We start from the raw sequence: 23,391 nt of genomic DNA on the forward strand, positions 1-23,391 counted from the left end.
GGCAGGACAAGAAGCAACGGATGGAAACTAACTGAGAAGCAACCTGGAATTGAGGAGAAACTTCCTAACAGTGGGGACAATTAACCAGTGGAACTGCTTGCCACCAGAAGTTGTGGATGCTCCATCACTGGAGGTTTTTAAAGAAGAAATTGGACTGCCATTTGTCTGAAATGGTCTAGGGTCTCCTGCTTGAATGGGGGCTGGACTAGACGACTTCCAAGGTCCTTTCCAGCTCTACTCTTCAGTATTCCGCTACTTGGATAAGAAGCAAAACTTGGATAAGAAGCGAAACCGAAAGTCCAATTCCCTCTTGAAGAAAAAAACAAAAACAACTTTGGGACAACTAGCCAAAGTGTTTAGCCCACCCCTTGATTTCCTTCTCAATCTCACTTTTACCACTTTAGAAGAAACTAAAGGTGTTGCTTCTATTTTCTTATGTCAAAGCGTCTACACGAATTCCCCCCCTTCTCTTATTTCTATCTCTTGTTCTAACTTTTAATCATCTCATCCTTTGTTTTTGTTTTTTGTTTTAAAAAACCATTTCTATCTACCCAGCTAACTTTGAATCATGTCACCTACCTAAAAAAGAAAGGAAATAGAAGTTGTTATTGTTCAGCCAATGACTCGTGATTAAATGAGACCGGAGGTTTTTAAGGGACAACCACCTACCTGAAATTGTGAAAATAGTTTGACTCCCTCTTCTTTGTGGCAACCCCTGAGATATTGGAACACTGTGATAGCAGTCTTCCAATATCTCAGGGGTTGCCACAAAGAAGAGGGAGTCAAACTATTTTCCAAGGCACCTGAGGGTAGGACAAGAAGCAATGGGTGGAAACTAATTAAGGAGAGAAGCAACTTAGAACTGAGGAGAAATTTCCTGACAGTTAGAACAATTAATCAGTGGAACAGAAGTTGCCTCCAGAAGTTGTGAATGCCCCAACACTGGAAGTCTTTAAGAAGATGTTGGATAGCCATTTGTCTGAAATGGTATAGGGTTTCCTGCCTAGGCAGGGGCTTGGACTAGAAGACCTCCAAGGTCCCTTCCAACTCTGCTATTGTATTATATTGTAAATGCTATAGGGGCAGTGATGGCTAACCTTTTCCAGACCAAGTTCCCAAAGCGTGCGTTTGCACATGTGAATGCATGTGCATATTCCTGAACCCCCAAAATGCAATGCGTGTGCAGCCCTCCCACATGTGCCCTGTGCCCACAGTCCCCACACACACACACATGCGCGGCAGAGACCCGAGGACCAGCTGGCAGGCAAGAGGCGCACACGCACCGTACTTGAGCTGGGGCAACGGCTCGCATGCCCACAGAGAGGGCGTTGCGTGCCACCTGTGGCACCTATGCCATAGGTTTGCAATCACGGGTATAAGGTCTCCTGCTTGAGCAGGGGGTTGGACTAGATGATCTCCAAGGTTCCTTGGGCGTGTGTGTCTTTTTTTAAAGCCGACGGGGGGGATTTGAAACCATCTTTTTCTGTTTCTCAATCCAATGTCCCCTTCCACTTCGTCCTTCATGCCTATTGATGGATGGCTTTATTTGGGGGTAGATCATGTTGCTGGAGGAAGGTGTAAGCAGTGTTTTAATTCCTTTCTGGATCAATCCTTATTGTTTAAATATTGAGCAGTCCGTGTGAGCCGAGAGAATGTTAACTAGGCACAGAGACCAACATTTTTATTCAAGGGTCCAAGGAAGAACAGAAATTGGGCTTGTTGGGCAAGGCCTAATGGAACATTTTCCATCTACTAACTCAGGGGTGTCCAAACTTGGGAACGTTAAGACTTGTGGACTTCAACTCCCAGAATTCCCCAGCCAGCCTGGCTGGGGAATTCTGGGAGTTGAAGTCCACAAGTCTTAAAGTTCCCAAGTTTGGACACCCCTGTACTAACTCTTGCCATATATGCACACAACAGTTTTTAAAAGCCTGCTATGTCACACCTGCAAGCCATCTTTTCGTTTGGCTTGGATTTCAGGCCTGCCACCCTTTCTATTGCGGGAAAATGGGAGAGGTGGATTATACGGAGTTAGGTGATACGTAGCCATAACAACATTCTTCTTAGAAAATCAAGGTCATCTTTGTCTCAGCACCTGGCCAGAACTGGATGGGTGGAATCTGTCTTCGTGGCAGTGGGAGATTGGACCATGGGATGGACTGGTGGGTGTGGGGGCAAGATCTGGAACTTTCAACTGGGTGGGGAAAACTGGGAAGCTTTCAATTCGGGTTTCCCCAGATTTGCCAACATGACATCTATAATAAAGTAGAACTTTGGGGAAACTCAAGACTCAGAGTTTTATTTCGTTGGGGGTGTTACTTGGAACCCCGACACGTTACAAATGCAAAAAGCATGCAACCCCATTCCCTCCCTCTTGAGTTTCCCACTCCTCAATTTACACAGGCACAGCTTCCAAGCATCACCCGGCCATATTGCTCCCCAACGATACAGGGAGTCCTCAACTAACAACAGTTCACTTAGTGAATGTTTGAACTTACAACAGCACGGAAAAAAGTGACTTAGGACTGTTTTTCATCCTTATGACCTTGCAGCATCTCCATGATCGGGTAATCAGAATTCAAACACTTGACCACTCACTCATACTTATGACGGTTGTAGTCCCCTGGAGCCACGTAATTTTTGCGACAAGCAAAGTCAATGGGGAAAGCCAGATTCACGTAACAACCATGTTACTCACCGGATTCATTTAACAACCATGTTACTGACCGAACAACCGGGGCCGTTCACTTAACAAAGGAGGCAAGGAAAGTCGTAACATGGGGCAAAATTCACTTTAACAAATTTCTCACTTAGCAATGTAAGCGGCGGTCGTAAGCCGAGGAGTACTTGTCATGCATGACAGGTGATCCTTAACTTACGGCTATTCATTTAGTGACCAAAGTTAGAACAATACTGGGGAGTTACAAGTGGTCCTTGCACTTGTAACCATTGCAAGCGTGTTTTTGCAAGGGTTCCAAGTCAATTGATTGGATTTTTGCAACCTTTCCGGACAGCTTCGATAGCAATTGCACTTAGACTTACAGGCCCTTCCTTCCTTCCTTCCTTCCTTCCTTCCTTCCTTCCTTCCTTCCTTCCTTCCTTCCTTCTACTCTCCCACTTAGCAATAGCACTTAGACTTATATACTGCTTTCCAGTGCTTTCCAGCCCTCTCTAAGCGGCTTACAGAGTCAGCCTCTTGCCCCCAACAATCTGGCTCCTCATTTGACCCACCTTGGAACGACGGAAGGCTGAGTCAACCTTGAGCCTGGTGGGATTCGAACTGCCAAATTGTAGGCAGCCGGCAGCCGGCAGAAGTAGCCTTCAGTACTGCACTCTAACCACTGCGCCACCACGGTTCAAGTGTGAATTACTTAACCGCAGAAGATCCCTTAACAATCATGACCAATCAGATTGCAAAATAAGATGCAACTCGTTGAACAAATGCCTTGCTTAGCCATGGAAAATCTGCTCCCAATTATGGTCATCCATCCACCTGGGATTCATCAAGGGAACCTCTATAATCTACGCACAAGCTGATCAAAGGTCTGGAGACTAAAACGTAGGAAGAAGGGCTGCAGGATTTGGGTTTGGCCAGTCTAAAGAAAAGAAGGACTAAGAGGGACATGATGGCTCTGGTATTTGAGGGGCTGCCACAAAAAGAAGGGGGACCACTTATTTTCCAAAGCACCAGAAGGCAGGACAAGAAGCAACAGCTGGAAACTCATCAAAGAGAAAAGCAACCTGGAATGAAGGAGAAACTTCTTAAAAGTGAGGACAATTGACCCGTGGAACAGCTCTTCTTCAGAAGTCGCGGATGCTCGAACGCTGGGGGCTTTTAAGAAAAAGATTGGACAGCCCTTTGTCTGAAATGGTACAGGGTCTACTGCTTGACGAGGGGGTTAGTCTAGAAGACCTCCAAGGTCCCTTCCAGCTTTGCTCTGCTCTGTTCTATATTTTATTATTCCATTCTATTCTAAGTAATCAAAGAGAGAAGCAACCTGGAATGAAGGAGAAACTTCCTAACAGTGAGAACAGTTAACCAGCGGAACAACTTGGGACTGGACAGTCACTTAGGGTCTCCTGCCAGAGCAGGGGGCTGGACTAGAAGACTTCAAAAGTCCCTTCCAGCTCTGTTCCGTTCCATATTCTATCCTATTCCCTTTCCCATTCCATTCCATTCTATTCTTCTCTTTATTATTCTATTCTATTCCATTCCATTCCATTGTCCTATTCTATTCTATTGTATTCTATTCTACTCCATCCCATCCCATCCCATCCTATTCTTATTGCAATTCTTATTCCTATTCGATTCTGTTCAATTCTTATTATATTCTATTCTAATATTCTATTCTTTTCCACATTTCTTTTCTATTCTATTTTGTTCTGTTCTGTTCTGTTCTATTTTATATTCTCTTCTCTTATTCTCTTCTCTCTTCCATTCCATTCCATATGCTATTCTATTCTATTCTATTCTATTCTATTCTACTATTCTATTCTCTTATTCTTATTCCTATTCTTATTTTCTAATCCTGGCCCACCACTCTGCTAAAGCTTTTCCTTCCCTCTCTGATGCCGTTTGCATCTATCATCCATCTTTTTGCTACAGCTCCATCCAAAAGCAAAGCATAGCTGGCCATCTTCCAACAGGCTGAGACTGTAGCTCCCGTGTGCGTACACAGAGCTCTTTCCAAGCCCTGCCAATGCAGACAGTCCTCAACTTACGACTGCAAGGGAGTCCAGCATTTCTGTTCTTAAGCGAGACATTTGTTAAGCGAGGTTGGGCCTGTTTTAAGGTTTTTTTTACATTTGTACGTTTTTGCGGCTGATACGTTACAAACACGGTGGTTAAGTGAATCTGGCTACCCCCATTGCTCATATGATGAGGATCATGTGACCCCAGGATAGTGACCGTCATAAATATGAGCATCTGAATTTCGATCAAGTGAATACGGGGATGCAGCAAAGGTCATAACGGCGAGAAACGGTCATCAGTCCCATTTTTCAGGGCTGTCGTAACTTCAAACGGTCACTAAACAAACTGTTGTAAGTCGAGGACTAGAGGTACAGGTAAGTCCTCAACTTACGATGACAATTAAGCCCGAGATTTATGTTGCTAAGGGAAATATTTCTTCAGTGACCTTGGCTCCCGTTTTACGACTTTACGTGCCATGTTTGTGAAGCGAATCGCTGCAGTCGTTAAATTAGCAACACGGATGTTAAGCGAATCCAGCTTTCCCTGTGGACTTTGCTCATCAGACGGTCGCAAAAGGGAAGCACCTGAATCGCTACAATGGTCACAAATGTGAGTCGGTTGCCAAGCCTCTGAATTTCGATCACACGAACATGGAAATGTGACAAAGATCGAGCGGTGAAAAACTGTTATCCAACGCCCTTTTCGAGTGTCATCGTAACTTTAGAACAGTCACTAAGCGAACTGCTGTAAGCCGAGGACTGCCTGTACTCAAGTCAAGCGTAGATTTCAGTACCTGATCAAAAGAAAACTGGGTGGCTTCTTGGAACTCCGATGTGGCTGTTTGTTAGTATAAAAATAGGAACATGTGAAATCAGCCACCGGTGCAGAGTAAAGTTACTCCATGTGATTTATTTATTACTCTGCCAACAGCATTTACAAGCCGGCTCCCAGCACAGATCCCAGGTTGAAGATAATAAAAATAATAATTTACTGAGAACAGCTTAATCCTGCGACAATTCATGCAGTCCTCGCCATACAACAGTTTGTTTACTGACTGTTTTATATATAGCACGTATATACACAACGGTTATACTGCATATACCCTCATATTTAGGAAGTGGGGTTTGCTCTCTGGGTATAAACATCAACGGACACAAAGAGATAAGCGATATCTGCATACCATTCAAAAGAGATTGTCAAAAGGCTAAAAGGAAAACCAACAAACCGAAACGCCTCCCTGTCACCAATCAACATCCAGATTAAACCAAGATCAACACTCAGATGAACACTAGACTAACAATCAAACAGTAAACAATATCCCAATCATGGAAGTAGATAAACGTAGAGCAAATTCCACTCCCTTGTAGCACTGATGACGTTACTTAGCTTGAGTAATAAAAACAAGGAATCTCAGAGAGCCCCAAGGATCCCACAGTCCTCCTCCTCCTCCCAATCTCACTCCCTCTAGCACTGATGATGTTCCTTAGTTGGGTAATGAAACATCTGCAAGAAAACAAGCAATCTTAGAGCTTCAAGGACTCCATCTTCCTCCTCCTGGGATGGGGGGATGGAATGGAATTGGAATAGAACACAACAGAACAGAATAGAAATATGGAATGGAATTGGAATTGGAATAGAATAGAATAAGGAATAGAATAAGGAACAGAATAGAAATATGGAATAGGAATAGGATGGAATGGGAATAGGAATAGAACAGAACAGAACAGAATAGAAATATGGAATGGAATTGGAATTGGAATAGAATAGAATAGGGAATAGAATAGAGAATAGAATAGAATAGAAATATGGAATAGGAATAGGAATAGGATGGAATGGGAATAGGAATAGAACTGGAACAGAACAGAATAGAAATATGGAATGGAATAGGTATAGGAATAGAATGGTAATGGAAATGCTAATGGTAATGGGAATAGAATAGAGTAGAATAGACTAGAATAATAGAATAGAATAAGGAATAGAATAGAAATATGGAATTGGGAATAGAATAGAATAGAATAAATAGAAATATGGAATGGAATAGGAATAGAATAGAAATATGGAATGGAATAGGAATAGAATAGAATAGGGAATAGAATAGAGTAGAATAGAATAGAAATATGGAATGGAATAGGAATAAAATGGGAATGGGAATAGAATGGAATGGGAATGGGAATAGAATAGAATAAGGAATAGAAGAGAATAGAATAAAGAATAGAATAGAATAGAATAGAATAGAAATATGGAATGGAACGGAATAGGACTAGAATGCAGAATAGAATAGAATGGAGTGGAATAGAATGGAAAATAGAAAATGGAATGGAACAGAATAGAATTCTTTATTGGCCAAGTGTGACTGGGCACATAAGGAATTTATCTTTGGTGCAAAAGCTTTCAGTATTCCTACAAGAAATAGGTGGTAAATCATGATCATAAAATACATTCATCATAAATCCTAGGATACAACACGTAGTGATAGTCATAGGATATTAAATAAGCAATCAACACAAATTATACTAGGGTACTAAATAAAACCATATAAATTATAAGATACAAGCAATAAAGTTATAGTCCCGAGAAAATAAAGAGATAGGTAAAGCATATGCATCAGACAAATTCCGTTTGCTTCCAATCACACTTGGCCAATAAAGAATTCTATATTCGATATAATAGGAAAGGCGAGAATAATAATACAATAGGTAAAGTTAAAGGTTCCCCTTGCACATATGTGCTGGTCATTTCCGACTCTAGGGGGCAGAGCTCATCTCCGTTTCAAAGCCGAAGAGCCTGCGCTGTCCAAAGACGTCTCCGTGATCATGTGGCCGGCATGACTCAACGCCGAAGGAGCACAGAACGCTGTTCCTTTCCCACCAAAGGTGTTTCCTATTTTTCTACTTGCATTTTTTACGTGCTTTCGAACTGCTAGGTGGGCAGAAGATGGGACAAGTCACGGGAGCTCACTCCGTTAAGCAGCACTAGGGATTCAAACCGCTGAACTTTCTGATCGACAAGCTCAGCGTCATAATAGCAATGCAGCCTTACTTACTTATTTACAGTGCAGTTTGACAGTGTTATGGGAATTAGTTGTTTAGCAGATTGAAGGCATGGGGGGGGGGAACACTGCAGTGCTTTGTTTTGTTTTTCAATTACAAAAGGCAGCTTTGATTGGAGCAGCTTACATCCTTTTTTTTGTAAAAAGTTTTTTTTATTTTTCCTTCCAAATTCATTCTTAGATATACATTCTTATAATTGTCATTTAATTCATCAATTCATATCATTTTTCCGCCTGTATATTTACATTCTAATATTTTCTTATTTCCTCCCCCCCCGCATATTAATCATGTGTCATCTGAAATACTTATTTCATGTTTTGTTCCTTTTTTCTTTCTATTTAAACCTTTTTTTCGAACCACTCGTAAAATCGCCCCCATGTCCTATAGTACACTGATTCCTCTTTGTCCTTTATTCTCAATGTCAACCTGTTCATTTCTGCACAATCTAATATCTTCTTTATTACTTCCCCCTCCGATGGGATTTTGTCTGCTTTCGAGCAGCTTACATCCATTAATATCTTTATCATCATCATCATCATCATCATCATCATCATCATCATCATCCTTTAACTTCATCAAACACCCACATCTGCCTCTCCCGGATCCTTGGGAAAGATTTGATAGGGGGGACAAAACTGTCAAATCCAGTCTGAACATCTGGCTGACTGTGCGACAAACCATCATATAAAACAGGCGGTCTCAACATATGACCACAACTGAGGCCAAAATTTGGGTTGCTAAGTGAGACAGAGGTAAAGTGCATGTTGTCCTATTTTACGACCTTCCCTGCCACCGCTGTTAAGGGAATCAGTGCAGTTGAGAGGTCACTATCCTTGTTGTTGAGTGAATCTGGCTTCCCTTTTGACTTCACTCGTCAGAAGGTCGCCAAAGGGGATGACGTGCGACCGCCATAAATACGAGTCAGGGTCTCAATTCTGATCACGTGACCCTGGGGATGGTCATTAACCATGAAAAACGGCCGTACATCCCCTTTTTCCGCCGCCGATTTGTCCCTTTTGAACCATCCCTAAAACGAACGGTTGTAAACTTGAGGACGGGCTGCGCAGTGCCATTCTCCGAGGTCCTAGGCCCTCTCCTAGGCCCATGGCCCATGGTCAGAGGCCCTCCTTCCAGGAATCTCAGGCCTTCAGAGATGCCAATCCACCCTTTGGAAAAAAGGAGACAGGGCAAGAAGCCCCCCAAATCAGCCAAAAACAGGGGTATAACCAGCAATCCTCCAAGGATGCACAAAAAGCACAACTCAGGTCCCAGCATCCTCAATGCAACATCGTTACTATGACACAACACAGAGGCCTCTCTGTGGGCACATATGCCATCACCAGCTACTCTGGTTTCTGGCGGACAGGCTGGTCTTTGTGGGCACCGGAGCACCAGAAAACGGCCCAAAAATGGGTTGAAAACATCCAGAAAAGGGACCAAAAACAGGCTGTTTTTCGGGCTATTTATCGGCCCTCTTTGGGTTATTTCTTGGGCTGAAAACAGCCTGGAAAATGGCCAAAATACCAGCCAAAAAGAGGCCATTTTCCACCCATTTTCGGGTAAAAAACAGCCTGAAAACAGCCCCAAAACAGCCTGAAATTACCCTCCAAAACAGCCAAAAACCAAGTATGCGCACCCCATCCATCTGTCCTTCAGGTTTCCGGCACTCCTGCACGCCTGCACGCCTGCATGCATGTGTCAAAAACCCAAAGATCAGCTGCTGGCCAGCTGGTCTTCGGGTTTCCTTCCATTATGCCTACGCATGGAAACCTAAAGACCGCTGCGCATATTGGTCAGGTGGTCGGCCAGACGTGGGAGAGGAGGCCTTTGTGACCCTCTGGAGGTCCCTCCAAGGCGTGTCCCCCCCTCTAATTCCCATCCAAAAAAAAAGGCGCATGGCAAGTTGCAATCCTGAGTGCCCGCGGGCGCCCTGTTGCAAAAGGATGGGCGAGGCTTCCAGCCCCAGGCACGCCCCAAAGACCACCACCCCTCCCCGCACTTTCCAAGCTCCCCCACCTCGCGCCCCACTTTATGTCTCTTTCCCCCCACCCCAATCCTCCAGAAGCGCTGGCAACCAGGCGGGCGAAGGATGGCCCTGCGCAAGGGGCCCATCTGCGCGCGCAGCTTCTCACCTGCAACACTTCGCCGCCGCCGCCGCCTTGCCCGGGTTGAAAGCCAGAGTCCAGCCCTCACTGCGCCTGCGCGGGCTCCAGCATCGCCCCCCCTCCTTCTCTTCCCACTCTCGCCTCTTGCGAACGCTCCGAGGAGCCGCCGGCTCCGCCCCTTCTAGACCGCGCCACCCTCTCATTGGCCGTAGTTCGCAGCCTCGCTGGGAGCGGCGGGCCAGGAGGCCGCCAGAACTCTCGAGACCGGCATGCTCTCTGGTGGAAGGGAGAAGAGGGGCGGGCGGGAAGGAGAGTGCCGCCACGCCCAGCGTCGTTCTGATTGGCTCCCTTCGGATGGACCCAGCAGGGATTCTCATTCATAAATTTTAGAAAGGAGAAGTGAGGCTTTGAAAATCTCAGTGGGGCCTTTTAATCAATCACTCAAAAGCGCCTTAGTTTTTATTTTAGTTCCTCCTTAAAATGTATTGTTTCAGCGTCAACTCCCGCTTCCATAATTCGATTTGACCTTTTTTTTTACAATATTACCATTTACTTAGATTACAATGTTACATTACATGATATGATACTTTATAACATACACCAAGGTATATTATCTGTTACAAGCTTACCATTTTATTTATATTGCAATGTATTATATTGCACACTATATTTGTGTGTGCGTTTCTGTATTTCTCTGTGTGTGTATTTGTGAGTGTATTTTGTGTGTGTGTGTGTTTGTGTGTCTGTGTGTGCAATCTTATACATTACAATTAGGGCTGAGGTTCGAGTCACCTCGTAGTTTAGTAAATAAGCAAATATTGGACTGACATGCTGTAGAAAATGAACTTTTAAGTTCTTTTTTCCCCCCATTCCTTCCCTGGTGAGGAGCATTAATACGGGTGCAGTCTATGTTGTTGTTGTTGTTTTAAAAGTGATGTGTCACCTCCAAGGACTCTACCCAAGGAGAAAAAAGAATAATAAACAGAATACCAGAGTTAGAAGGGACCTTGGAGGTCATCTAGTCCAACGTCCTCCTCAAGCAAGAGATCCTATCCCATTTCAGACAACTTGATTGTCCAGTCCCTTCTTAAAAACCTCCAGTGATGAAGCACCCAAAACTTCTGAAGGGAAGCTGTTCCACTGATTAATTGTTCTGACTGTCAGGAAATTTCTCCTTAGTTCCAGGTTGCTTCTCTCCTTGATTAGTTTCCATCCATTGCTTCTTGTTCTACCCTCAGGTGCCTTGGAGAATAGTTTGACTCCCTCTTCTTTAAACTAAGCATACTCAATTCCTTCAACCGATCCGTGTATGTTTGGTGGTGACCAAAACTGGATGCAGTATTCTAAGTGTGGTCTTACCAGGCCATCATAAAGTAATATTCACACTTCCTCTGCTCTTGATTCTAGCCTTCTGTTAATGCAGAAGGAAAGGAAGGAAAGGGAAGGGAAGGGAAGCTAAATGGATGAAGAAGAGAAGGAAAAGAAAAGAAAGGAGAAGTAAATGGATGAAGAAGGGAAGGGAAGAGAAGGAAAAGAGCAGTAAATGGATGAAGAAGAGAAAGAAAGGAAAGGAAAGGAAAGGAAAGGAAGAGAAAGTAGAAGTAAATGGATGAAGAAGAGGAGGAAAGGAAAGGAGAAATAAATGGATGAAGAAGAAAAGGGCAGAGAAGGAAAGAAAAAGTAAATGGGTGAAGAAAGGAAGAAAAGGAAAGGAGAAGAAGGGGAAAGGAAAGGAAAGAAAAGAAAAAGGAAGGAAAGGAGAAGTAAATGGATGAAGAAGGGAAGAGAAGGGAAGGGAAAATAAATTTTATCAAGAAGAGCTAAGGTATAATAGTCTATTTCTACACTATGAAAAGTTTTTTTTTCCTCTTTTTCTAAGCAGGTTTTTAGGACTAAATTATTCTTAAGGGGAATTCCCTGAATAACTAATAAAAGTAAGAATTGTTAATGACTAAGCAACTATCGTAAAGGATTGCAAGTGAAAGGGGTGGCCACAGTGAAGTCCTTTTTTTAATTGTCTTCCTTTGTGTCTTAAAATCAAATATGAATTACAAGCCTAAACAATACTACCCCAGACTTTTTTTATGTTAGCAAATACAATTTCTGCACTATTAAAAATATTTTTCTCTCTTTCTTTTTAAGCTAGGATTTTAGGCCTAAATTATTAAATATTTTTAAGCTACTTGTTTAGGACTAAGTTATGATTTTAAGCTTCATATTAGAATAACTTCCTTAAAAATAATTAAGATTTGTTAATGATTAATTGTCTAATGCCCTCATTTTCTTTCATTTCAAATTATTTGCCATTGTGTTAACATCAAAAAAGAAAGGAAATTAGTAATTGTGTCAACAATGTCAGTTTTTCTTTAATGTTGTACATCTCTGTCTTAAAATCAACTCTAAACTGCAAGTTTATAATTTTAATAGATTATTATAATCTATAATAATACCACAGACTTTTCAGGTTAACAATAGTTTCCTATTAGCAAACACTTGAGAATTGATGCAGTCTTCATTAATCGGACACCTTTGACTACAAAGCCCATCACCTCCACAACCAAGGGACAGTTGTGGGTGATGGGAAATGTAGTCCAAGCCAGCTTCCAGGCCTACCATTTAGGGCAGGGGTGTCCAAACTTGGCAACTTTAAGACTTGTGGACTTCAACTCCCAGAATTTCCCAGCCAGCCTGGTTGGGAAATTCTGGGAGTTGAAGTCCACAAGTCTTAAAGTTGCCAAGTTTGGACACCCCTGATTTAGGACGTTTCAAAGCCAGATTCAATGCCGTGGGCAGTTACTTTTCAAGAAAACAAACAAACAAACAAAAGTTGGAATGAATCTTGTCCATTTGGAGAGCGACTTCAAGATAGTCTGGATAATTTACCACAAAATTTACAACATAATTATCCGAATGTATAAGAAGGAGGTCAGAGAGGCATACATTTATTTCTCTAAGTTCATTATTTTTTTACAGATAGGTTTCTGAAGGCCTGAACGGTCTCATTTGTCACCGGTAGATTAATTCTAATGTGAAAGTTAGACATGGTGGCTTGCAATAAATATGTCGAATTTCGTTTCCCGATAGACCAGCGAGATGGGCTACACTAAAAATTGACTGCCACAAGGTCATTGGGAAAGAGTAGAGTTCCCCAGTATGGATGAAGTTTGGAGTCCTCATTGTAGACTCATGGACTGGCAGGGACCTTGGTGGTCCTCTAGTCTAACCCCCTCTCCAAGGAGGGAATTCTTGTACCATCCCAGCAAAATGGTTGCCCAATCGTTTCAGGAAAGCCTCCAATGATGGAGCACCCACAACTCGGGGAGCCAAGCTGTTCCATGGGTTGGTTGTTCTGATTATCACCACCACCTAGTGATTGGCCCAAAATCAGCCAACTATCATCCATGGTTAAGGAGGAACTAGATCTCACCATCGCCTAGTAATTGGCCCAAAGTCAGCCAACCATCTTTCCTGGTTAAGGAGAAACTAGATCTCACCATCGCCTAATGATTGGCCCAAAGTCAGCCAACCATCTTTCACATTGAAGGTGGGACTAGAACTCATCATCGCCTAGTGATTGGCCCAAACTTTAGCCAACCAGCCAATTTCATGATTAAAGCAGAACAAGGATTCACGTTAACATTGTTTACTTAGTATCCTACCATGTTTTCCCCAAAATACAACAGGGTCTTATTTTCTTTTGCCCCATGAAATATGGCCTTGGGCTTATTATCAGGGAGGGCTTATTGTTTTGGGGTTGCTGGGTGACTGCTCCCTTGTGAGCAGACTCCCGAAGAGCCGGGCACAGCCTCAGGGGCGAAGCAGCCATAAGGTAACCATGCTCACGAGCAGTTGCCTGCCAAATCCCCTCTCCAGCCGGGCAGAGTGCCATTCACTGACCTAGGGGGTATCACTAAGGCGCCAAGCCATGTGGCATTCTTCCCGCCCCCCAGCTGCCGCGGCTTGGCACATTCAGAATACCCCCTAGGTCAGTGCATGGAGTTCTGCCCAGTTGGAGAGGGGGGTTGCGTGAGTGCCTGTTCCACCCCCAGCCTCACCAAGCCCTTGTGCAGTTCTCCCAGGGCACTGCCTCCAGCTGCCGCCACCACGCTCCAAACATAACTTCCAAACTCCAAAACTCCACTGCTGAGTCTTCCAGCATCGGCTGCTCTAGGAGTGCTCTCTATGGTGGGTCAGCTGCTGGAAGACTCTCTGTCCAGAAGACTCTCTGTCCACAAGACTCTCTGTCCAGCAGCCAGCCCACCATAGAGAGCACTCCGAGAGGGTGGCAAAGTGATCATGTAACTGGGTGGACCTGGCCAACTCGATGTCATTCATGTCAAGGGGTGCCTCACCAGCCTCTACTCGCCCCTCCACTCCCAGCCACTCTTCCCCTGCCCACCGATGCTCCTTAGGGCCCCAACAGGAAGCCGTTGCTGGAGCTAAGCAGCCACCATGAGAAAGAGTTGGCAAAACAGCTCAGTTCAAATTGGATCTGACCAAGAAGGAGGCTCAGCAGAAGCACCTCACTGAGGACTAGGAACATAGGCTTTCCAAGCAGAGGGAAGACCTGTGGGGGTGCAAGGCCAGGTACTGGCGCCTGGAGGCTCAGCGGGCTGAGATGGTCAGCCAGTTCCAGGCCATGATGCAAGCCCAATGGAATGAGGCCCTCCGGCTCTTCGCCAGCAGTGGCACTTCCCTCCAACCTTCACCCAAAGCCCCCCACCAGGAGACTGAAACAGACCCCAAGTTGGAATTTCTGCCCACCCTCCGACCTGCACAAAAAGACCCCAAAGGGGGAGACTCTCTGCAGCCACACAAGTGTTCATTGCACATATCCAGCCTAGGGGCCATAGTTTGAGGACCCCTGATTTAGTACAATATAAAACATGCAAATAATTTTTCTATGTGATGAAAGAAATGTACTTCTGGGTTCGGAAATGTTGTGGAATTTCCCCCATTGTGTCCACGTGTGGAAATCCAAACATTGTTTCAGAAGGCAGATGATGTAAATTTCATGGAACATGATATTCCCACTGCCTCTATGATTGAAACATTTTTGCAGTAAAATGAGTAAATTTCCAAAAGGGACAACAACTTGTGTTGCAAACAAACAAACAAAACATCGTAGGGTAGAGTGCCTTGACTCATAAGCATTTAAAAATGCACTCAGGCGTAAAAGAGGGAGGGAAGAAGAACAGCTTTAAAAAAGCAAAACTAGCAATAAAAAAGAGGTACTTTGAGTCAACACACCAAAATATCAGATTCCATTCAGATGGAAGCAAATTCTCATTAAGTATGTTAAAACATGTAAACTGGTAACATTATGGGGATATCACAGATGAGAAATGAGGTCTGGATTCACATGCTTCAGGAAAGAAATGAACAGGTAAAATCATTTAAACACACAATAAATGCAAGAATGAAACTTTTCTTGTAAATGAACTTAAAACTTTATCTGGGTTGCTACTTTAAGGTACAGGGAAGGAAGGAAGAAAAATACTTCTCTTTACTCTGTTTTTGTTGGCCAAACAAACACAAAGTAAAGACTCCCCTCTCCCTTCACTCAGTTTTTTTGGCCCGACAAACAGAGCGAAGGCAATTTCTGCCAGTTTACTCTTTTCTTTCATTGAACAGTTTAAAATTCTTGTCTTTTTGGATTGGAGACATTTTATAGTTACAATTATCTTGAGGGTGCACAAAGATTTAGACACACACTTACACAAGGGCAAGGAGAAAATAAGAGGGGGGAAAAGAGAACTCTCAGGTTTACACACCCTAGTCATTCCCAGCACAAATCAGGTAAATTAGGCACAAATCTTAACAAACAAACCACGTGGTTGCATAGAAGACAGAGAAAGAGAAACAGACAACAGAAAAAAAGAAACCCCAACATTTTCCCTTTTCTTTTAAATACCTTTATGTAGCCAATTAGTTTTCCTGTATTATCTTTCAGCAAAGTCTATTTGCCACAGAATTACCTTGCTCTCTTTCTACTCATGTCAGCCAAAATCTTGGCATCTAAGGAAATCTCCGAGGGCACTTCTGGCCACCCACAAGCTAATGTTTCCCATGACCCTTTACATGCAGGGCTCACTTTGGCCTAGCCGGGTGACCGCCTACCGTACGTTTCAGGGGAAAAAGGATTCTGGGAAGGACTTCAATTCCCCCATGAAGTACTCGGCCCCTTCTCTCAGGGAATCACCTGGATTTTGCGGATCAAAAATTTATTTATTTATTTATTTATTTATTTATTTGGATTTATAAACCGCCCCCTCTCCCAAAAAGGGACTCCGTGAGGACCTCTGCCCTCTGCAGTTAGTACCAGGCACCTCTACTCTTTTCCATACACCATGGGCCTTTGCTTTTTTCTTTCTTTCACAGGACAAAAGCAAAAACAACAACAACAACAAATTTTCATTCACTTTTCTATCCATTTTCACACACTCTCTCCTTTCCCTAACAGAAGGTACTGTGCTCTGGCCTCACCCTAATACGTTCCAGGCTCTCTTGGTAAAACACACAGAGGAACCAAGATCCAGCTGTGATCAGGAGAAGGATTCACACACATGCAGGCATACACACATTTCCCACGCTTTGCCATGCTTTAAAATTAAATTTTAGAGAATTAAATTTTAGAGGTACTCACCTTTTTTCCAGGCAGCCTTTGAGCTCAAACTCAAAACCCCTTTAAAACCTAGCTCCAAATGGCTATGGTCAAGGTAAAGTCCACCCACAGACTCAATGGGGTCTGTGCCGGCATGGGAGGCTTACCTGGGCCATATCCATTGGTTAGGCTAGCTTGGAGTCCCTTCGTGGTCGCCAATTGATGAAAGAAATGTCTTTCTGGGTTCGGCTCCAAGTGGGGAAAAAGACACTGGAGACCCGGAGGCTGCTTGGAAAGATGGTTTAATGGTGGACAGGACCACATGGCTTGAGTCCTGAACAGAAAAGGTGATCACATGCTTCAATGTTGGGTGGAGAAGAAGAGAAGGGCCAAGGGAGGGGCTTGCAGGGTTTTTTATAATCTGTTCGGCCCCACCTATCTGTTTCCTGTTCCTGTGTAAGAAATGTATCCTGGTTGGGGCCATGCAGGACAACTCTCTAGGCTGTGTTTTGAATCCAGGTTTGGTTGACTTCTCAGATGCCATGTGGTGAGCTTCTGTGAAAAGCTGATACTACCTTTATTATGTAAAGTAGACTAGCTTGGACATCTTAATGGCCCATTGACAAAGGGGGATGGGCAGGAAGCTGCAGGGATCTATTTTGTCTTTTTAAAACATGTTTCTTCCTTTTCACATCCAGGGAAATGTTTTGCCTTTTCAATATTTCTTAGGATATTTCATTTTTTTGGGAGGGGGCTGGGTGATAACTTCCTACATGTGGACTGCCAAAATTTTCTCGTGGACCACCAGTGATCCATGGACCACCAGTTGGTAACTGCTGCACTAGATCAAACTAACTCACTTTCTTCTCCTCTGCTCTGAATTAATTTGTGTTAGTTTTTATGTGTCTTGCAAAACTTCAATTAAATCTGTTTTAGAAAACATTCATGTTATAAAGATATCGAGATGACAGCTTTAGAGGGGTTCCCCCCCACACACACTTCCTGTATGTATCAAAGCTTTGATACCTGCTTCTCTTTGCATCCCATAAATCTTCACGGTCCAAAATGATTAAACTCAAAGAGCTGCCCCATAATGACTGCAAAAATAAGGAGCAGGAGACAACAACGTCCTTCAGACTTAATGCTATCAATTACAGAAATACGCAGGCCCTGTAAAAATTGTTATTATTACATTTGAAATGGCTACCACCGATGGCTTTGCACCATAAATTCCATAATGCAATTAATTCTTTATCTTTTCTAATCTGCTTAGAGAGATGATTAAAGTTTCCCAGCCACCACATAAAAAGCCAATCATCCCATTTATTAAAATATCTGTAGGATTGTTATAAATGACGCACCTTATTTCACTCTTAATTGCTGCCTGCATCTATTTGCCAGGTGTTATGTATTGGGGGAGAGGAAGGGGTGTTAGGAAGGAGGAGAAGAGGAAAACAACCAAGGATTTTAATTGTATCATTATCTTCAATTTGCAGAAGATAATTTAGCTTCTCGCAGGAGGGCTCAAATGCCTGTGTGTGTGTGTGTATTTTTATTTTATTTTTTTTAGAAAATCAAAATAAAATAAAACTCTCGTGTTCGGTACCTAGCCCTTAGAAGATTGTTGTGCTTTCTCGGAAGTAAGTACCCCTGATATTTAAGGCTGAAATTTGCATATTTACCAAGTGCAGACTTTGGTTTTTTTTGGGGGGGGGATAAACAACATTATGCAAAATGGGCCAGAAAGAGAGAATCCTAGCCAGATAAATTAAAGGATAAGACATAGAAATATTGTTAATTTGGGATTGCATCAACCGCATTCAGGATACATTTCCAGGTCTTCATTATCTCTGCAAAAAACACTGGGTTTGTGCAGAACTGAAGTATGATTCCATATCTTGAATATGCATGCATGTATCTCTGCATGGATAATCAGCATTCTAATTAACACTTGTTCTAATTAACACTTGTTTAATTAACTACTACTTCTCCAGCGTTGGAAGAAATGTCCTTCTGGGTTCAGTTCCAAGTGGGGCAAAAGACACTGGATTCATGATGGCTGTTTGGGAAGAAGGTTTATTGATGATGGACAGGATCACATGGTTTGAGATCCTGGGGGAAAATGAGAATCACATGCCTTGAAGATTTTGAAGGAAAAAAAGGGAAGAGATGCTGAATGAGCCTGAGTTTTATACTCTCTCTTGGGCCCCGCCTTGGAGCTTCCTGTTCCTGTGTAAGAAATGCATTCTGATTGGTGGTCAGACTCCCACGGGGCCATGCAGGGGCAACTCTGTAGGCTGTCCTGATTCCCAAGCTTGGTTGATTCTTGCTTTGGGATCCCTATTATGGTTCTGCCTGAAGGAAGTGGATCTTTGTTATGTAGAATAGACTGGCTCAGGAAGGAAGGAAGGAAGGAAGGAAGGAAGGAAGGAAGGAAGGAAGGGAGGAAGAAGGAAGGAGAGAGACAGAAGGAAAAACAATAGCATTAGCACTTATATACCGCTTCATAGTGCTTTTATAGCCCTCTCTAAGGGGTTTACAATCTCTTGCCCCCAACAATCTGGGTCCTTATTTTATCCACCTCAGAAGGATGGAAGGCTGAGTCAACCTTGAGTTGATGGGACTTGAATTGCTGGCAGCCAGCAGTTAGCAGAATTAGAGAGTTAAGCTATCCTCCAAAGTACTGGAGGGCAGGACAAGAAGTAACAGATGGAAACTAATCAAGGAGAGAAGCAACCTGGATCTAAGGAGAAACTTCCTAAAAGTGAAGACAATAAACCAGTAGAATGACTTGCCTCCAGCAGTTGTGAATGCTCCAACACTGGAAGTTTTTAAGAAGATGTTGGATAACCATTTGACTGAAGTGGTGTAGGGTTTCCTGCCTAAGCAAGGGGGTTGGACTAGAAGACCTCCAAGGTCCCTTCCAACTCTGTTATTCTATTTTCCTATTCTATAAATACATGCCAATTGCTCAGTATCTGAATTTGTATCATGCGATTGTAGGGATGCTGCAATAGTTGTGTGTCATAAATCATTTTTTTCCCAATGCCCTTGTAACTTTGAATGGTGGCAAAACAAATGGTTATAAGTTGAGGCGTACCTATGTTTAATAATTGACAGTTCTTTCCTTTTGGGTTAAGCAGAAGTGATTAAGAATTTGGAGAACTCCGAACTCAAGTCGAAGATGGGGGTTGAATGAATAAATGAGATTTTAATATCTTCATCTGAAAGTTAATGGCAGTGATGGAAAAGGCTCAATACCTCCGGTGTCTATCATACCCATATTTCCCCCCAGCTTTATTCATTAAAAATTTGCCAATAATTCGGCATTGCTCGGGTATTTATTTATAGAAGGAAAATGTCTGGACCAAACCTATTTTCTAATGTTGGATTTCCTCCCGAATTAGAGGGAGCCCCCTTGTGGAGTACTGTGAAGCCGTTATCATGGCAACTCCACTGTGCTGTACAGTAGAAGCCGAGCAGTGCAGTAGAATCCATTTTACATCTGTAAAGCAGAAGTCATTTTAAGGCACAACAGGCTACATCTTAACAGAACACTCCCCCTGGGGGCTGTTTAGGGTGTCTTATACCCACAGTATTTTTTTTCCAGAGTGTAAGTCAGCTGTGTACTAAGTTTGGTTGAAATTGTTCAAGGCGATAAAAATTAAAATATGGTTTTCTGCCTGGATGGTCTTCTGTAATGAGCCCAGGGGTTGTAACACAAACACACACACACACACACACACACACACACACACACACACACACACACATATATATATATATATATATATATATATATATATATATATATATATATATATATATTGTTTTCAAAGATTCTAGTTCTGTCAAATAATCTGTCTTAGCCACTAAGCCACAGGCTCGCCTCCTTATCAGTTGAGCCAGGGAAATAGGTATGTATTTGTGTTACAACCCCTGGTATGCCTAAGGAGGCGAGCCTGTGGCTTAGTGGCTAAGACTCCTGCCTAAGATATAATACAGCCCAGGTTCAAATCCCAGTAAGGGTATGGCTAGCTGATGAGAGCTAATTAGCTCGAAATAGATCTATACTAGTCTCCCTTTATTTATTTATCAGTACAAATGCAACATATATATATATATATATATATATATATATATATATATATATATATATATATATATATATATGTGTGTGTGTGTGTGTGTGTGTGTGTGTGTGTGTGTGTGTGTGTGTGTGTGTGTGTGTGTGTGTGTGTGTGTGTATTTGTGTTACAACCCCTGGTATGCCTAAATATGGGAGGAAGGTCACTATATGGGAGGAAGTCAATATATGGGAGGAAGTCTCCCTTTATTTATTTAAGTACAAATACAAACACACACACACACACACACACACACATATTTGTGTTGTATTTGTGCTGATAAATAAATAAAGGGAGACTTTATTGTAACACAAACACACACACACACACACACACACACACACACACACACACACATATATATATATATATATATATATATATATATTGCAGATTATTTGACAGAACTAGAATAACAGAGTTGGAAGGGACCTTGGAGGTCTTCTAGTCCAACCCCTTCTCAAGCAGGAGATCCTATACAATTCTGAACAACTGTCTATCCAATCTCTTCTTAAAAACTTCCAGTGTTGGAGCATTCACAACTTCTGGGGGCAAGCTGTTCCACTGGTTAATTGTTCTAACTGTCAGGAAATTCCTCCTCAGTTCTAGGTTGCTTCTCTCCTTGATTAGTTTCCACCCATTGCTTCTTGTTCTACCCTCAGGTGCCTTGGAGAATAGCTTGACTCCCTCTTCTTTGTGGCAGCCCCTGAGATATTGGAACACTGCTATCATGTCTCCCCTAGTCCTTCTTTCTCTTAAACTAGACATACCCAGTTCCTGCAACCGTTCTTCATATGTTTTACCTTCTATCTTTCCAGGGCGCAAAGAAACTTCTGCATGTGATGTACAGAAGCTGCTTTTTAAAGCCTGTTCCTCTTGATTCCAGAGATACTAAATAATCATCAAGTTTAGTAGCCATCTAAATTCATGGGCATCATCACCTCATTAGATGGTTGCAAAGTTCCACGGTTTAATTAAAGATTTGGGGAAATGAGTTCTTTTATTGGACTTGAAATTCCTCTCATTTCATTTTAGTTGGACGTCGGTCCACTCTTCCAACAATGTCGGAACAGGAGAAACATGCCTCCTGTTTCACCCCGAGAGTTTCTGCTTGCCTCCATCCGATCATGGAGAGACCCAGAGATAACCTTGGAGAATCTGCAGGAGGGCAACTAGCAAAATAGTCCTTGATCCAAGATGGGGAGAAAATAACATGAGAAAGAAATGCAAACTAGCTCTTAAATGAGGAGTTGAGGCTGTGAGTTTCTGTCTCCCTTAAGATTTTTTTATTTCTCTTTTAGGGAAAATACTTTATCCTGCCTTTTAAAAAAATATTTCTCAAAATATTTCATTCCTCTAGGAGGGTGTGGGTACTTTCCCACACCTAGAACTAAGGAGAAAATTTCTGACAGTGAGAAACATTTACCCAGTAGAGCGACTTGCCTTCAGAGGTTCTGGGTGCTTAATGGGGAAATTAAGAGGAGGAAGGTGTGTTGGGTAAGTTTGCCACCTTGAGTTATTTGTAAAAAACAAGGCAGGAGATAAAAACTGAATAAATCTAATAAAAGACCCCATCCCATTGATTGGCAACAAGCCAACCTGGTACCTGGGGAAAGGATGTACTATAGAGAAGGGGCCACCACAGAGGAAGCCCTTTTTCGTGGTTCCCCCAAATTTACAATTCCTGTTCTATGGGACCCATAACCTATCTTGCCTCCCCATCCTGGTGGGATTCAGGGGTCTCCACGGAAGGCATCTTAGAAGCTGTTGTGGCTCGCCAGCAGCCAGAGCAGCTGGCAGCAGATTCGGACAGTGAGGAGGTTGGGGAGGGACATGGGCCAGTCCTGGAGTCTGGGGGAGGCTCTGATGAGGGCTCTGTGTCGGAGGCAGAGACGGGGCCAGGGCCGTATGCCAGTCATCAGCTGCCTTCAGAGTCAGATAACAGTGAGAAAGAGGAACAGCTGGAGCCTGTTTCCAGTGTGTGCATGCGCAAAGTTGTCAGATGAAGGGAACAGCTAAAGAACAAGGGTTGACTTAGGAGTGAGGCAAAAGGTGGACGGTGAATGGCTCCTTCCAGAGGAAATAAAAGAGGAGCGAAAGGGGAGTGGAGTTTGCAGGAGACAATTAGTTCGCTTCATTGTTCCGTGACTCTCCGAGACTCCTTGCCAAGTTTTGCAGATCTCGGCCTTTCAGCCCTCCAAGCCAGAGAAGGTCTGTGACTGTAAATCCTCCCTTGAAAGACTTTGCTGGATGTGAATGAGCAGAATTCACAGTCAATTCATAAAAGGGGGTTTTGTCAGGACCAGGAGTTTGCTTCATGCTCTCGGGAAGCCTCGGTCAGAACACTATGGGGTGCTTGGGAATGGAGCATTTTGCCTGGCCGTGTCCCTTGATCTCCTGCTCCGGAGCTGCGTCGGTGAAGTGTGCCGTTGACCACCTGAGCTCCTACTGAACATGGATGTGGGTGCTGCCGCCACCGCCAGGCAGTTATCAGGGCATGGTGCCACAGAGGTCTTGAGGTAAGCTGGCGTGCACATCAGGCACCTCCCCCACCACACCCACTTCACGGCGGTAGCACTCAAAAAAATTAAGACACCCCTGAAAATAAGCCCAAGTGCTTATTTCAGGTCTCTACCCTGACCTCACATTTTTACTGACCTTCCACCGGGATGGCAAAATCGGGTCCGTTCATGACTCACAGTTCAAATCCACCGTGTGGGTTGAAAGCTAACACCCATTTCTTTATACCTCCTTACACTGCGTCGTTCTGAAATCCATTACTCTATTGTGGAAAGGTCTTATTAGAGCTCTT

At 43.2% G+C, this 23,391-nt stretch overlaps 1 protein-coding gene across 4 annotated transcripts in view; it reads right to left on the bottom strand.

Moving 5' to 3' along the window:
- The window catches only part of TSNARE1 (t-SNARE domain containing 1), a 291,135-nt gene extending 281,145 nt beyond the window's left edge, over positions 1–9,990 (bottom strand). For all 4 annotated transcript variants that reach the window (XM_081951106.1, XM_081951107.1, XM_081951109.1 and 1 more), the window contains exon 1: positions 9,876–9,990. The gene's annotated coding sequence lies outside the window, so the exon portion shown is untranslated. The remainder of the gene's footprint in view (positions 1–9,875) is intronic.
- Positions 9,991–23,391: the final 13,401 nt, after the last annotated feature.

This window comes from Natrix helvetica (assembly GCF_964273705.1).
Source record: "Natrix helvetica genome assembly, chromosome: 4".
NCBI lineage: Eukaryota > Metazoa > Chordata > Lepidosauria > Squamata > Natricidae > Natrix > Natrix helvetica.